Raw genomic sequence first — 15,177 nt, 5'->3', positions numbered from 1 at the left:
ATGGCCTTTCTTTTGAAATCCATTTTGTCTGATATAAGTATTGCTACCCCTGCTTTTTCTCCCAGTCCATTTGCTTGGAATATTTGTTTCCATCCCTTTACTTTCAATCTGTGTAGGTCCTTTGTTCTGAGGTGGGTCTCTTGTGGGAAGCACATGTGTGGGTTATGTTTTCTTATCCTGAATGGATAAGAAAATCCATTTTGGGACATTTAATCCATTTACATTTAAAGTTATTATTAATAGGTACTTATTCATCTTTTTTCCCCTTGTACCCATGATCCTCTCTTTTTCAGTTTCTTTCTTCTTCTTCTTAAAGCAGTCCCTTTAACATATCTTGTAGTGCTGGTTTGGTGAAGGTGTATTCGTTTAGCTTTCTTTTGTCTGGGAAACTTACTTCTCCTTCCATTTTAATTGAGAGCCTTGCTGGGTAGAGTAGTCTTGGCTGCAGGCCTTGCTTTTCATTACTTGGAATATTTCTAGCCATTCCCTTCTGGTTGTAGTGTTTCTGTTAAGAAGTCAGCTGCTAGCTGGGAAGAAAGTCCCAGCTCTGCACAGCACTATGATCTCTACAAGGGGCTCCCTTGTATGTTACTACCTGTTTCTCCCTTGCTTCCTTTAGGATTCTTTCTTTGTCTTTGATATTTGCCCTTTTAATGATGATGTGTCTTACAGGGGGCCTCATTTGGTTCCTCTTGAATGGGGCCCTCTGTGCTTCCTGGACTTGTGAGACTTTTTCTCTCCTCCAATTAGGGAAGTTTTCCATCATTACTTTTTCAAACAGGTTCTCTATCCCTTCCTCCCCTTCTTCTCCTTCTGGTATCCCTATTATATGGATATTATTATGTTTCAGGTTGTCCTGCATTTCCCTAAATGCCTCTTCATTCTTTTTGAGTCTTTTTTCCATTTCTTGCTCTTTCTGGGAGCTTCTTTCTACCTTGTACTCCAGTTCGCTGATTTGATCCTTGGCTTCATCTAGCCTGCTTTTGATTCTTTCTACTGTGTTCTTCAATTCAGAAATTGTGTTATTCTTTCCTCTTGTTTCTTATTGATAGTTTCTATGTCCTTTTTCAGGTTGATATAGTTTGCAGTAAGTTCCTGATAGTTTCTCTGTAGTTTCTCATAGTTCTCTTTGAGCTTGCTGAGCTCATTGAGCTTCCTTAGAACCATTGTTTTGAATTCAATATCTGATAGTTTACTTGCCTCTATTTCATTTAGTTCTCTCTGTGGGGATTCCTCCTTTCTCCTCATTTGGGGGGTGTTTCATTTTCTTCCATTATTTGTGAGACTCTTCTTTTTTGTTTCTGCTTCTTGAATTGATCCGTCTTGACTTCCTGACTTTATGGTGTGAACTTCTATGGTAAGAGACCACTTTTTTTTTTCTTTTTTTCTAGATCTGCCTCTGATGATGTCAGCTGTTGACCCTGTCTGACCTTAGGCAGTCTTTAAGAGACTTCAAGAAATCTACTGCCTGTGTCTATCTTCTCCAGTTGTTAATCTAGTCACTCTACCCTCAGCAGTCAGGGCGGGGCAGAGTCCCTCTTATCAGTGGGGCCATTGTGTCCTTTCACTCTGCTGCCACTCAGGGGTGTAGTCTGCTTGAGCAGTATATGGCTTCTGCCATATTGGGGAGGAGTCAACACTGGGGTCCCCCCAGCTACTCCCTCAGTTCTCTCCCCAATGCCTCCATTGCCAGACTCTCCTCAAGCGTCCCTAGACCACTCTGCATCCCATTTAGCCAGGGATCTACTATTTGTGACTGCTGCTCTGTACACAGCATTCAGGCTTGCCCAAAACCGGGCCGGGCCAAACCTCCTGGGAGTGGGGCTATTGTGTCCCTTCACGTTGCTACTGCTCGGGGGAGTGGTCTGCCTGAGCAAGATGGCAGCTGCAGAATGAGGGGTGAATCAGCACTGGGATCCCGCCCTCCACTTTCTCAGTTCTTTCCCCCAAGCCTCCTTCTCCAGTTTCTCCTGAGGCAGCTCCAGCCCACTCTGCCCCCACTTCTGCTGGAGCCCAGGGAAAGTGGCTGCCACTACAAATTTTTGCACTGGCCTTTCAAATGGCTCTTTGTAACTCCAGCCACCTGTCTCAGACCGAGAGCACACTGCTGCTCTTCACAGCTGGCTGTTATCTATGTGCTTTTTGGGCTCTGGTGTTGTAGGCTAGAGATCTTCACTTATGGTTTAAACCCTACTGTTCTCAGGGGATCCAACTGGCTGTTTTAATATCCCTCCGGCACTGCTGCCCATGGGTGCCTATTCCACCTTCTCAAGCCTCTACCACAGTCCTTAACAGTTATGTTGTGCTAAAGCTGATTCCTCCGTCTGTCTGAGGTTTTAAGACTCCTCTCTCTCTATTGTTCAGTTGTTTTCCAGGTGATTTCTCCACAATTTAGTTGTAATTCCAGATTGGTCATAGGAGGAGGTCAGTGTGACTTCCACTCACTCCTCCACCATTGTGAAGTCTCTATATGATTTCTTTTTTATATATTACCAAATAGTTTTCCCACAAAATCTGGACAGTTTGCTTTTAATATTTAAATTTCTTTTTTCTCAGTATAAAAAGCTTTTATGTATAAAAAACACAATAAAGACACTACCCAGCTAGCATAAAGGACTGGGTACTGCCTGCAGCCTTCATTTGCTCCAGAAATAGTTGTATCTCAAATGCAATGAGCCTCAAGCAGTGGGATAAGGCTCCCCTGGGGGGAAGAGGCTGAGACTCCTGGTTGGGGAATGTGAGGTCTCCCTCACTTTCCTCCTTCCTTGAGACTCCACTTGTAAAGAGGTTGTGGAGAAGCAGGCGCCTGCAGCCCATGACTACTGAGCCTGTGAGACAAGCCAGAAAAGAGGCTGTGTTGAGGACAGACTACCTGTGGGGTTATCACAAACTAGTCTCAAACCAAAAACCTGTCTTGTTGTGATGCCCACTTGCGGTAGCTGAAATATGAATATGGAGGCCACAGGGTCTCTGGCTTTTCTGCCGCGTGGCAGGGAGAAGGCCCTGCAGACTAGGAAGGGGGGCTGGCCTGGGGATTTCCTCAGCTCCTCTGGTTCTCAGCAGGTCTCTAATGAGAAAGATGAGGCGGTAGGAAAGCACTGGTTTTGGCTATCACCTGTCATGTCCTCTTGCACAGGCTAGGAGACCAGGCTTCCCAAGGGGCTCACTAGGTCCTGGGGAAGGCTCTCTTGGGCCTCCTGCTTGTGGCGCCAGGCACAATGGAAGGCCTCCAGCACATTGTGAATGGAACTCTGCTAGCTAAATCCTTCCAGACGGTCCAACACACTCCGCATCCTTTTCCAGAGAGAACTCGACTCCATGAAGACCCTGCTGCAAACAGTACAAGCAGAAGGTGACACTACCTGTGGTCTCTGTATGGAGCCCAAAGCAGCTCAGGCACTCCCCCTTGAAGGTTCTTGGTATCCGCACATAGGAGAGGTCTTCAAGTTCCGGAGAACCACTGATGAAACACTGCCTCAGCTCAGCCACTGTGCCAAGCTTCATGTGTCTCCACATGGAGACCATCAGCATGTGCAAGTCTGGGGTGGCAGGCAGCACCACAGCCCCATAGCCTTCTACACAGTATCTCTGCCAGAAGTTGAGGAAGAGGACCTTGAAGTAGAGCACAGGCCACTCTGGAAGAGCTTCAGCTGATTCATCCTCATGGAGGAAGGAGGCCTCAAATGTGAATGGATAAAAGTAGGCCACCTTGTCCATTCCCAGGGACTTGGTGGCACAGGTCTGTGTTATTCCTGAGAGCTGCTGGAACTCTGGGCTTGACCAGTTAGCAGTTGGTAATTCCACAAAGAAGTGGATGTAGAAGTTGTTATACTTGTAGCTTTGGGCTGAAACCACCTCTCCATTTACAAAGAGCTGGAAGGCACCGGGGTCAGTCATCTCAAAGTCAGTGCCCACGAGGCTGCTGAGATACTCCTAATGCTGGCCATAAAGATCCTTGAACACACGTTGTGTCTGCTCCTCCTCCTTCAGCTGCGCGAGGTGGGACACGTTATCAATGGTATACTTCCACAGCTCCTGCTTCTCCCCCTCGGTCTCAATTCTGTAGGGTCCTTTGGGACCAGTGAAATCAGGTTTCACTGTGATCACACCATTGCTGTCCACCTTCAGAGTACAGAAGACATGTTCATAATTCGTATAGCCAAACTTTCCATAGGGCCCCAGGTTTGCCATAATGTACATTGTCTGGAGAGGAGTGTTCCTGATTAATTCTTCTGAGGGTTCCCAGGTGACAGGTCATGACTTGAGGGTGCTGCCCTCTATCCCTCACCTGTCCTTCCATCGCTGCCTGACATTAGCCATTCGCTTAACCAAGAATGATGGCACCTCCCTGGTTGCGGTGATCATTTTCTGACAGTGCTCCTCCAAGTTGGTGTATCTATCAGAGTCAGTGTAGGTAAAGATTCGTTGGTTCTTCCTTCTACCTGAATCCTCCAGCTTTAGGATCTCTTGACGGTACTGATGACCCAAAGCGCTCTGACAGGTGGCTTCATTTTGGTACAGACCTACTTCAAATTGGCTAAAGAGTTTCTCCTACCATCCAATCAAGACCTCCTCCTCTTCATCTTCATCTGGGCAATGTCCACTGGCAGTTGGGTGAGGGCTAAAAGTGGCCAAATCTATGAGGTCCTTCCCACACTGGGCAGCAGGCTGGTAATGGAGGAAGTTGCTTGATGTGATCCTTTGCAAGTGGACTCTGAGAAAGTAGCCAGCAGGATCTCAGCGCCGACCCATCGCCCCTGAGGCAGCAGCCATCCTGCTCAGGCAGAGACCACCTAATATTTAAATTTCTTAAGGAAAAAAAGATTTATGTTCTAGATCTTTATGTTTTTCATAACATTTACACAGTACCTAATATAGTTCAAAAATATAGTTAACGGGATGATTTCAATGTAAATATATTGGAAGAAAGCAAAATAGTTCAATGTTTTTACTACTAATGTAATCCATATTGATTACAACAAATTACTATATATTAGCAAAAAGAAAATTAAAATATAGCTAATTCTATCACTCAGATGGAACTTGATATTTTATTAAACTTTTCTGAAGGAGATCATACTTATTGTTTTGAGTAATCTACAGGTAAACTGAATTTGAGATGCTAATTTGCAATGTCTTATCATGTTCTGTCACCATAGGTCAGCTTCTGTCATATTTTCTGTTTATTTGTAGGTCGCTACCTTCCAACCAGAGGAGAGGTCTACATTAATGGATATGCCATCTCAAAGAACATAATTGATATTCGAAAAAACTTGGGATTCTGCCCACAGCATGACTTATTGTTTAATGACTTGACACTATCAGAACACCTTTATTTCTACTTTATGGTGAGTTAGAGATTTTTTTTTAATTATACAGTGTATTGCTTTAGGCCTCTGTCTCCTTGTTGATTTTCTGTCTGAAAGATCTATCCATTGAAGTCAACGGGGTGTTAAAATCCCCGACTATGACTGCAGTTCTGTCGATCTCTCCATTTATGTCCATCTAGATTTGCTTTACAAATTTAGGCTCTCCTATGTTGGGTGCATACATGTTTACTAGGGTTATATCCTGTTGTTAGATTGTTCACTTTATCATTATGTAGCGTCCTTCTTTGTCTCTTACTATAGCCTTGGTTTTAAAGTCTATTTTGTCAGATATAAGTATCGCTACTTCAGTTTTTTCTTTCTTTTCATTTTCATGAAATACCTTTTTCCATCCCTTTACTTTTATTCCATGTGCATCTTTCTACCTGAGGTGGCTGTCTTGGAGGTGGCATATATTTGGGTCTTGTTTTCTTATTCATTAGGTTACCCTATGTCTTTTGATTGGAGAATGTAAGCCATCTACATTTAAGGTGATTATTAATATATACATATTTAGTGCCATTTTATTGTTAGACTATTTTCCACTGTTTTTTTTTAATTCTCTTTTTCTTCTTCTTCTTAAAGCAGGCCCTTTAACATTTTGTTGCAGTACTGGTTTGGTGTTAACAAACTCCTTTAGTTCTTTCTTGTCTGAGAAGCTCCTTATTTCTCCTTCAATTTTAAATAATAACCTTGCCAGGTAAAGTGGCCTTGATTGTAGGCCCTTGCTTTTCATTACCTTGAATATTTCATGCCACTCACTTCTGGTCTGAAATGTTTCTGTTGAGAAATCAGATGACAGTCTAATTGATGCTCCATTGTACTACCTGCTTTTCTCTTGCAGCTTTTAGGATTCTCTCCTTGTCTTTAAGCTTTGTCATTTTAACTATGTGTCCCAATGAGGCCTCTTTGGGTCCAACTTGTTTGGGACTCTATGAGCTTTCTGACCTAGTGTGTCTTTTATCCTTCACTAGATTAGGAAAATTTTCAGTCATTATTTATTCAAATAGGTTCTTAGTCCCTTGCTCACTCTCTTCTTCTGGTATTCCCATAATGTGGATGTGGTTTTGCTTCATGTTCTCCAAAATGTTTCTTAAGCTCTCCTCATTTTTTAAAGTTTTTTTCTGCCCTCCTTGGACATTTTAGTCTACATCGTCTTTCAAATCACTGATTTGATCCTCTACTTCATCTAACCTATTGTTCATTCCCTCCAGTGCATTCTTTATTTCAGTATTACTTTATTTCTGATTGGCCCTTTTTTATGGTTTCTATGTCTTTTTTCATGCTGCTGAGTATCTTTGTAATCATTACTCTAAACTCTCTATATGATAAATTGCTTGCCTCCATTTCATCTAGTTCTTCTTCTGGTGAACTATCTTATTCTTTCATTTGGGATCTGCTTCTTCCCATTTTGTCTTCCCATTTTAGTTGCTTCTTCATATTTGTTTCTATGTATTAAATAGATCTGAAAAGACTCTGGTGCAGCCCTTTGTCAGATGCTGTTTGTGAAGTTATCAGAGATCCACAATGTGTAGCTCCCTCTGCTGGGCCTATTTATGTGCAGAAAGAACCAGACTGCACCAAGGCTAGGGTTTTACCCGCACCTGTCCTGGAAGAGTATCAGCTAAAGTCTCCGAGCTCCCAGAAAACTGCCTTAGTTGTTAAACTTAATCAATGATAGATCCGCAAGCTGTACTCAGCAACCTGGCTTAAGTTCCACAGGGTGGGGCAGAGTAATTCCTGCAGATGGGGTTACTGCTTCTTCTCAGGCTTATGTCTCTTGAAGGGGAGTGCTCTGCCTGCGAAAGACTGCATCTGCAGAATGGGCTATGACTCAGCACAGGGATCCTGGCAGCTGACGTTCAGTTCTCCCATCAGAGACACCAGTCCCAGACTCTCCTCACACATCTCTAGTCCGTTCTGCCCTCCCTCTGCTGGGGCCCAGGGTAAGTTGCTACAAATGAAATTTTGTGTGTTGGCCCTTTAAAAGGCTCTCCGAGTCCAGCTGTCTCTCCCTGGCAGACAGAAACCCTGCTGTTTTTCACAGCTGGATGTTATCTGGGTTTCTTTCCTGGCTCTGGTACTGTAGGCTCCGGAACCCAGCTTGGGATTTAGATTCCACACTTTTCAAGAATACCCCTGGGCTGCTGAAATAACCCTCCTGAACTTCTGCTGCTCAAGGGAGACCAGCCAGCCCTCTTGCACCTCCTCCACATTCCCTACCAGTCACATGTGGCAAAGTAGTTTTTTCTGTTTGCACTTGATTATAAGTCTTCCTTCCACCTAGTGTTCAGTTGGTTATTTGGGATGATTTCTCTACAATGTAGTTGTAATTACAGATTGTTTCTGAGGGAAGTTTAGTGTAGCTTCCACTTACTCCTCCACCATCTTGGATCTCTTCTGTTTTCTAACGCAAGCATTTATTGCTATGATTTTTTCAAAGCACTGCTGTAGCTGCACCCCACACATTTTGATATATGTTATATTTTTATTTAGTTCAAAATATTTTCAATATTTGTTGAGACTTCTATGACTCATAGGTTATTTACAAATATTTTTTAATGCCCAAATGATGGAAAGTTGTCCAGTTTTTTTGTTATTTTTAGTTTAATTCAATTTGATCAAAGATCGTACTTGTGTGATTTCAAATGTTTTACATTTGCTTAGGTTTTATGTCTTGGTGACTTGTTCAACGTGTACTTTAGAAAAGTAAGTTCTCTGCTGCTTGGTTGGGCTTTTCTGTAAATATCAATTAGATTCAGTAACTTCATGTTTTTTTCAGCTATTCTGTATATTTGCTGATTTTTGTTCAGTAGTTCTGTTATTGCACAATGAGTATTGAAATAAACTATAGTCATACACTTTTCTATTCTATTTCCAGTTATGGTTTTTGTTATCTGTGTTCTATTATTAGGTATATGCACATTAGGTTTGTTATGTTTTCTCTATAAAATAATTTTTTTCTTTTTATTGAATTTATTGGGGTGACAGTAGTTAACAAAATTGTACAGATTTTGGTGCACAATTCCACAACACATCGTCTGTATGCTGTATTGTGTGTTCACCATCACAAGTCATGTCTCTGTCCAACATTTATCCCTGCCTATACCCTTGTCTTCCTCTCCTCAATACGCCCTCCTGCAATCTCCACACTGTTGTCCACTTCCATGAGTTTTTTCTCTTTTTTTCCCTTGTTCAGTCCCTCAACCCTCATCATCCCAGTTGCCCCTCCAACACCAGTCAGCCTGCTCTCTATGAGTCTGTCTCTATTTTCCTTGTTAATTAATTTTGTTCATTAGGTTCCACATATGAGATAAATCATGTGGTACTCATCTTCTCTGATTATTTCACTTTGTAAAATACTCTCAAGAACCATCCATGCTGTTGTGAAGGGTAAGATTTACTCCTTTTTTCTAGCCAGGTAGTATTCCATTGTATAAATGTACCACAACATTTTTTATTGCTGACACTATTACAGATATCCCCGTTTCACCCTACCTTTAACCCCTTCCACCCATTAACCCCACCTCCACCACGGCCTTAACCACATTGTTGTCTGTGTCCATGGACTATGTATGCATATATCTTCTTTGGCTAATCTTCTATAGTCTCCCCACCCACCTTCACTCTGAGACCTGTCAGTCTGTTCCATGGATCCATGCCTCTGATTTAATTTTGTCAGTTTATTTTGTTCATTAGATTCCACATGTGATGGAATCATGTGGTATTTGTTTTTGGCTGACTAGGTTATTTCTCTAAGCATAATAATTGCCAGATCTACCCAGCCTGTTGAGAAGGGTAAGAGCTCCATCCTTTTTACAGCTGTGTAGTATTCCATTTTGCAAATGTACCACATCTTTTTTTTATAATTTTTATTCTCCCCGAGCTTTATTGAGATATAATCGACAGTTAATATTGTGTCAGTGACCATTTTTCCTTACATTTCTGCCCCAGACTCAAGTTACACAACGCAATTCAGTTCTTTTTTGTTTCTTTTTTGTGTCTTTCATCAACTGGCTTATTTCATTTAGCTGTATATTCTCCAATTCCATCCATGTTATCGCAAAAAATAGGAGTTTCATCTCTCTCTCTCTCTCTCTCTCTCTCTCTCTTTCTTAAATGGATATTGATTTTATTTTTTTAAATGTCAAAGTTAATTATAAAATATTTTAAATTTAAAACCATTATAAAGTCTCAGCAATTAAACCAACATGACACCAGCACAGAAATAATCAAGTAGATCAATGAAATATAATGAGCATTCTAGAGACAAATGTATATATCTGTCTAACAATATAATATATGATTGTTGATATTTCAAATCAATGAGTAAAATAAGGCTTATTCAGCAAATTAGGAGCATGGACCACTATTACTTGAAATAAAACAAATATAGAGCCCTACGTCACACATTATACAAGAAATATTCAGGTGAGTTGAAAATCAATATATGGAATCTAAGGAGTTTTGTAAGAAAATAGAACTAATATTTTTCATGACCTGAGTAAAATATTCAAACCCAGAAGCTATAAAATAAATATTGACAATATGACTATCTTAAACATTTAACTATATAGTAATATACTGATAAAAAAAAAGTTAAAGGACAAAGAATAGAATAGGAAAGTATTTGCAACACAACTAAAACATGGTTAATAAGGTTTCTTTTTGTTTTTTTAGGGAAAAAAGTTCTACAAATCTGAAATCAATAAATGGATAAAGAAAACCAAAAAGTTATTTAAAGCTTTTTTAAAAATAATAGAAATAGACAATATACAAAAACAGGTTTAGTTTCAACAAATAGTAAACGAACAATTAAAATAACATCATTGTCACAATCAGATTAATAGGTATTAAAAAATATTGGCAATATCAAGTATTGGCAACTCTGAAAGGAACTGGATATTCATAGAAACTTTTTCTTCATCTTAAAGCAGTCCCTTTAGCATATTTTGCAGTGCTGGTTTGGTGGAGGTATATTCTTTTAGCTGTCTTTTGTCTGGGAAACCCCTTATTTAGCCTTCTATTTTAATTCAGAGCCTTGCTGGGTAGAACAGTCTTGGCTGCAGGCCTTTGCTTTTCATGACTTGGAATATTTCTTGCCATTCCCTTCTGGCTGGCAGTGTTTCTGTTGAGAAGTCAGCTGCTAGCTGTATTGGGGCTCCCTTCTCTGTTACTATTTCTTTCTCTCTTGCTGCCTTTAGGATTCTCTGTTTGATATTTGCCCTTTTAATGATGATGTGTCTTCAAGTGGGCCTCATGGGTTCCTTCTTGAATGGGACCCTCTGTGCTTCCTGGACTTGTGAGACTTTTTCTCTCCTCCAATTAAGGAAGTTTTCCATTCATTAGTTTTTCAAACAGGTTCTCTATCCCTTTTGTTCCTCTTCTTCTCCTTCTGATATCCCTATTATATGGATATTATTACGTTTCAGGTTGTCCTGCATCTCCCTAAATGCCTATTCATTCTTTTTGAGTCTTTTTTCATCTTCTAGCTCTGTCCAGGAGCTCTTTTCTACCTTGTCCTCCAGCTTGCTGATTCAGTCCTCAGCTTCATCTAGCCTGCTTTTGATTCCTTCTACTGTGTTCTGCAATTCAGAAATTGTATTCTTCATTTCCCCTTGTCTCTTATTGATAGTTTCTATGTCCTTTTTCATGCTGATAGAGTTTGCAGTAAGTTCATCGTAGTTTCATGCAGTTTTTGGTAATTCTCTCTAAACTCACTGAGCTCATTGAGCTCCCTTAGAACTGTTGTTTGAAACTCAATATCAGATAGTTTACTTGCCTCTACTTCATTTAGTTCTCTTTCTGGAGATTACTCCTTTCCCTTCAAGAGGGGGGTGTTTCTTTGTCTTCCCATTATTTGTGAGACTCTTGTCTTTTACTTCTACTTCTTAAGTTGGTCAGTCTTGATTTCCTGACTTTGTGGTACAAACTTCTATGGCTGGAGACCGCTATTTTTTCTTTCTGAATCTGCCTCTGGTGATGTCAGATGCCATTCTTGTCTGACCTTAGGCAGTCTGTGCGAGACTTCCAGGAATCTACTGTCTGTGGCTGTCTCCTTCAGCTGTTAATCTATTCACTCTGCACTCAGCAGGCTGCTTTAGACAGCTCAGGGCGGGGCGGAGTCCCTCCTGGGGGCAGGTTTATTGGGTCCTCTCTTGCTGCTGCCTTATTGGGGAGGAGTCAGCACTGGGATCCGGCCGGCTACTCTCTCTGTTCTCTCCCCAAAGTCTCCATCCCCAGTCTCTCCTCAAGTGTCTCCAGGCCTCTCTGCGCCCCCTTTAGCCAGGGATCTACTATCTGTGGCTGCCACTCTGCTCTCTGCAGGCAGCTTAGACAGCACAGGGCGGGATGGAATCCCACCTGGCGGTGGGGCTATTGGGTCTTCTGACCCTGGTACTCCTCAGGGGGCATGGTCTCTTCCAGACCAAGATGGCTGCTGCCGCATGGGGGAGGAGTCAGCACCGAGATTCCACTGGCTATTCTATCAGTTCTCTCCCCAAAGCTTCCTTCCCCAGTCTCTCCTCAGGTGTCTCTAGCCCACTCTGCCCCTGCCTTTGTCAGAGACCAGGGTAAGTGGCTGCAAATAAAAATTTACCTGTTGGCTCTTTAAACAGTTCTTTGTGTCTCCAGCCACCTGTCTCTGGCAGAGAGCAACCCTGCTGCTTTTTGCAGCGGGCTGTTTTTTTCTCTGTACTTTGGGCTCTGGTACTGTGGGCTAGAGATCCCCACATTTGGTTTAGACCCCGCTCTTCTCAGGAGGATCCAACTGGCTGTTACAATATCCTTCTGGTGCTGCCACCCGTAGGCACCCCACCTGCCTTCTCGAGTCTGTACTGCACTCCTTACCCATTAGATTGTGCTAAAGCCAATTCTTCTGTGTCTGAGGTTACAAGGCTCCTCTCTTGCTATTGTTCAGTTGTTTGTTCCTGGTGATTTGTCTACAATTTAGTTTTAATTCCTGGTTGGTCTTGGGAGGAGGTAAATGTGACTTCTACTTACTTCTCTGCCATCTTGATTCCCTGATATGTTTAGATTTAAAGGAATCATTTTATTATTTTTTCTGTTTTCCTCACTGCATTTTTCTCCTCTTCTTTTCAGGTTACTTAAACAGTTTTTTGTATTCCATTTTAATTTGTTTATTGTGACTTTTGTTATATCTCTTATGTATATTTTTATTGATTGCTTTAGGGGTTACAAAATAACAGACATAATATTTCAGTTATTTAGAACCAATAGTTTTCAACTTTATTTGCAGTCTAGAAACTTTACCACATTGTAGGTTCTCTGTCATTCTCCATTTAGGCTATAGTTGTCATAAATGACACCTACATATACTGAAAACAGCATCAAGAATTTTTTTTTGCTTAATATTTTGTAGCATGTTTAAGGAGCCATAAGAAAGTAATTGTTACTATATCTCCCATTTCTGCGGTATTTTCACTATTCGTGGTGTCGCAAGTGTTGTGTATCTTTTTTTTTTTTTTATTGTTGTTCAGGTACAATTGTCTCCATTTTCCCCCACTGCTCTCCCCTACCCCACCCACCCCCACCTCCCACACTCAGTCCTACCCCCCTTTGGCTTTATCCATGAGTCCTTTATTCCTGTTTCTTGACTTGACCCTTCCCCTTCTTCCCCCTGTTATCCCCCTCCTCCCTCCCCCCTTGTTACTGTCAGTTTATTCTTTATTTTGATGTCTCTAGTTCTGTTTTGCCTGCTTATTTGTTTTGTTGATTAGGTTCCACTTATAGGTCTGTATCATTTATGTTTGAAAAACATTGTATATTACTTCATTTACATCAATACTCTTGGCTACAGAGTCTCTTAGTTTTCCTTCACCTGAGAGTATCTTTAATTCACCATAATATTCACCTCCAGAATATTTTCACTTGACATAGAAATCGGGGTCAATGTTTCTTTTTCTTCAGCACTTAATGTTCTACTGCTTTCTAGATACCATGTTTATTTAAAAAACCGTTATCTGAATTGTTTCTCTATACTTAATCATCATTTTCTCTCTGAGTGCTGTCAAGAGCATTTCTTTCTCTTTACATTTCAGAAATTTGGTTATGATTTGTCTAGTGTGGATTTCTTTTAGTTCATCTGAATCAGGTTCAGTCAGCTTCTTCAATCTGTAGGTTTGTGTCTTTTGCCAAACCTGTGAAGTTTTCAAGCATTATTTCTTCAATTATTATCTCAGCCACATAATCTATCTTCTCTCTTTCTAGAACTTCACTGACATGAATGTTAGACATTTTGTTGTTGTCCCAAAAGTCCCTTGGGCTTGATTTATGTTCTTAATAACTTTTCTTTCTATTGTTCATATTGTATAATTTCTATTTATCTGTGTTCAGATTAACTGACCCTTTTCTCTATTATTATTTCTTTTCTACTGAGTAAGTCAACTGGGCTTTTTATTTTGGTTATTTTTTTTTCATTCTGAAATTTCAGTTAGTTGTTTCTTCATATCTTCTTTATTGTGGTGATACTGTCTATGTTAATTCCAACAACTCTGCCATTTTACTATTGATGTCTATTGATTTTCTCTTCCTTTGAGGTGAGATTTTTGTCACTTTTTTGTCCCAATTGATTTTGTTTTTATCCTGGATGTTTTCCACAATACCTCATGATGCTTGACATCTTGTTTATATCTTATCTGTGGGCTGTGGTTACCATGTCAATTTCAAAGTCTTTGCAGTGCTATTTCAGTCTCTCCCATGCCAGTGTTACCCATTGGTCAGTTTATACCTGGGTAAAGAGTCTACTCATTAGTGTAATTTTTAAAGTTTGGTATTCTAATTAGGGTTATATCCATATATGCAAATGATGAGGTAAACACATGAATTCATGAACAACTTTTTGTGTTGCTTTCTCGCTCTTCTCTCCTGTTACCTCCCCAGTATTCTCTGGTTCCCCAGAATTCCTTTCTTAATCCCCTAGTCAGAAGTCACCCACTTTCATAATTGTGCCACATCCAAGTGGCAGGAAGACAAAAAGAGTGGTAAAAACAACTAGGTTTGGCCCAGTCCTCTTGCAGCCATGGCTCCACTAAACTGAGAAGTTTCACCTCCCTCAGCATTTTGACTCATGGAGGACTCCATTCTCTTCTCCTGTTGTCACCACCCCTCCCACGATACTTCCTGTGGTCTGGGCCACAAAATAACAAGGGGAAAACGGGGTTGTCCCTCCTACACTCTCTCAGAGCCTTAGTAATTTCCCCTTTTCCACTTCTCAAAACAGAGCTAGAGGTTTTCTCTTTAATCTCATTTTATTTGCACAGTAGTGCATTTCCAGGCTTTGGATTGCTTTGAGCTTAGACTAGTAAATACAGAAGGGAAAATGGTAAAATCAACACCAGTTCAGTGGTATTTCAAGTTCTGGCTCTGGTGTTCTTCCTGATCCAACTGCCAATGTTTAATGTTGAGTTCAGTGGAAGAGAAAGGCTTTTACTCTGTCATACCTGGAAGCTAGAGATTTGTTCCTTTTCTGCCTTTGATCATGAGTTTCAGGCATCTTTATAAATTCTGAATATTCATTTTTTAGAACTTTCCTTTAGACATAAAAGGAACAATGGGGAAAAAAGAGACTATGTAGCTAATGTAAAAAAGAGTTGGTGTAAAATGTTTTAAGGAGGTAGGTGCAAAACTTTTTGTATACTGGTATGGGGAATAGGTTTACAGTTGTAACACAAATAAATAATACAATAATAAATAATAATACAAGAATACACTCTGAGTTTCCCATACAACTGTGAACCTACTTTTGCTTGCCCTACAGATATATGCTATGATCTAAAGAACTATCTGAGGA

General features: G+C 40.6%; 1 pseudogene; it reads right to left on the bottom strand.

Annotated features, from left to right (window-relative positions):
* Window positions 1-3,137: 3,137 nt before the first annotated feature.
* LOC129076781 (tectonic-like complex member MKS1) lies at window positions 3,138-7,754 on the bottom strand (annotated as a pseudogene).
* Window positions 7,755-15,177: the final 7,423 nt, after the last annotated feature.

The sequence above is a fragment of the Pteronotus mesoamericanus genome, unplaced genomic scaffold (assembly GCF_021234165.1).
Source record: "Pteronotus mesoamericanus isolate MK-2021 breed Mesoamerican mustached bat unplaced genomic scaffold, CSHL_Meso_final contig_64, whole genome shotgun sequence".
In the NCBI taxonomy this organism is placed as follows: Eukaryota; Metazoa; Chordata; class Mammalia; order Chiroptera; family Mormoopidae; genus Pteronotus; species Pteronotus mesoamericanus.
The sequence above is the reverse complement of the archived record's forward strand: the minus strand, read 5'-3'. Positions and strand labels throughout refer to the sequence as shown.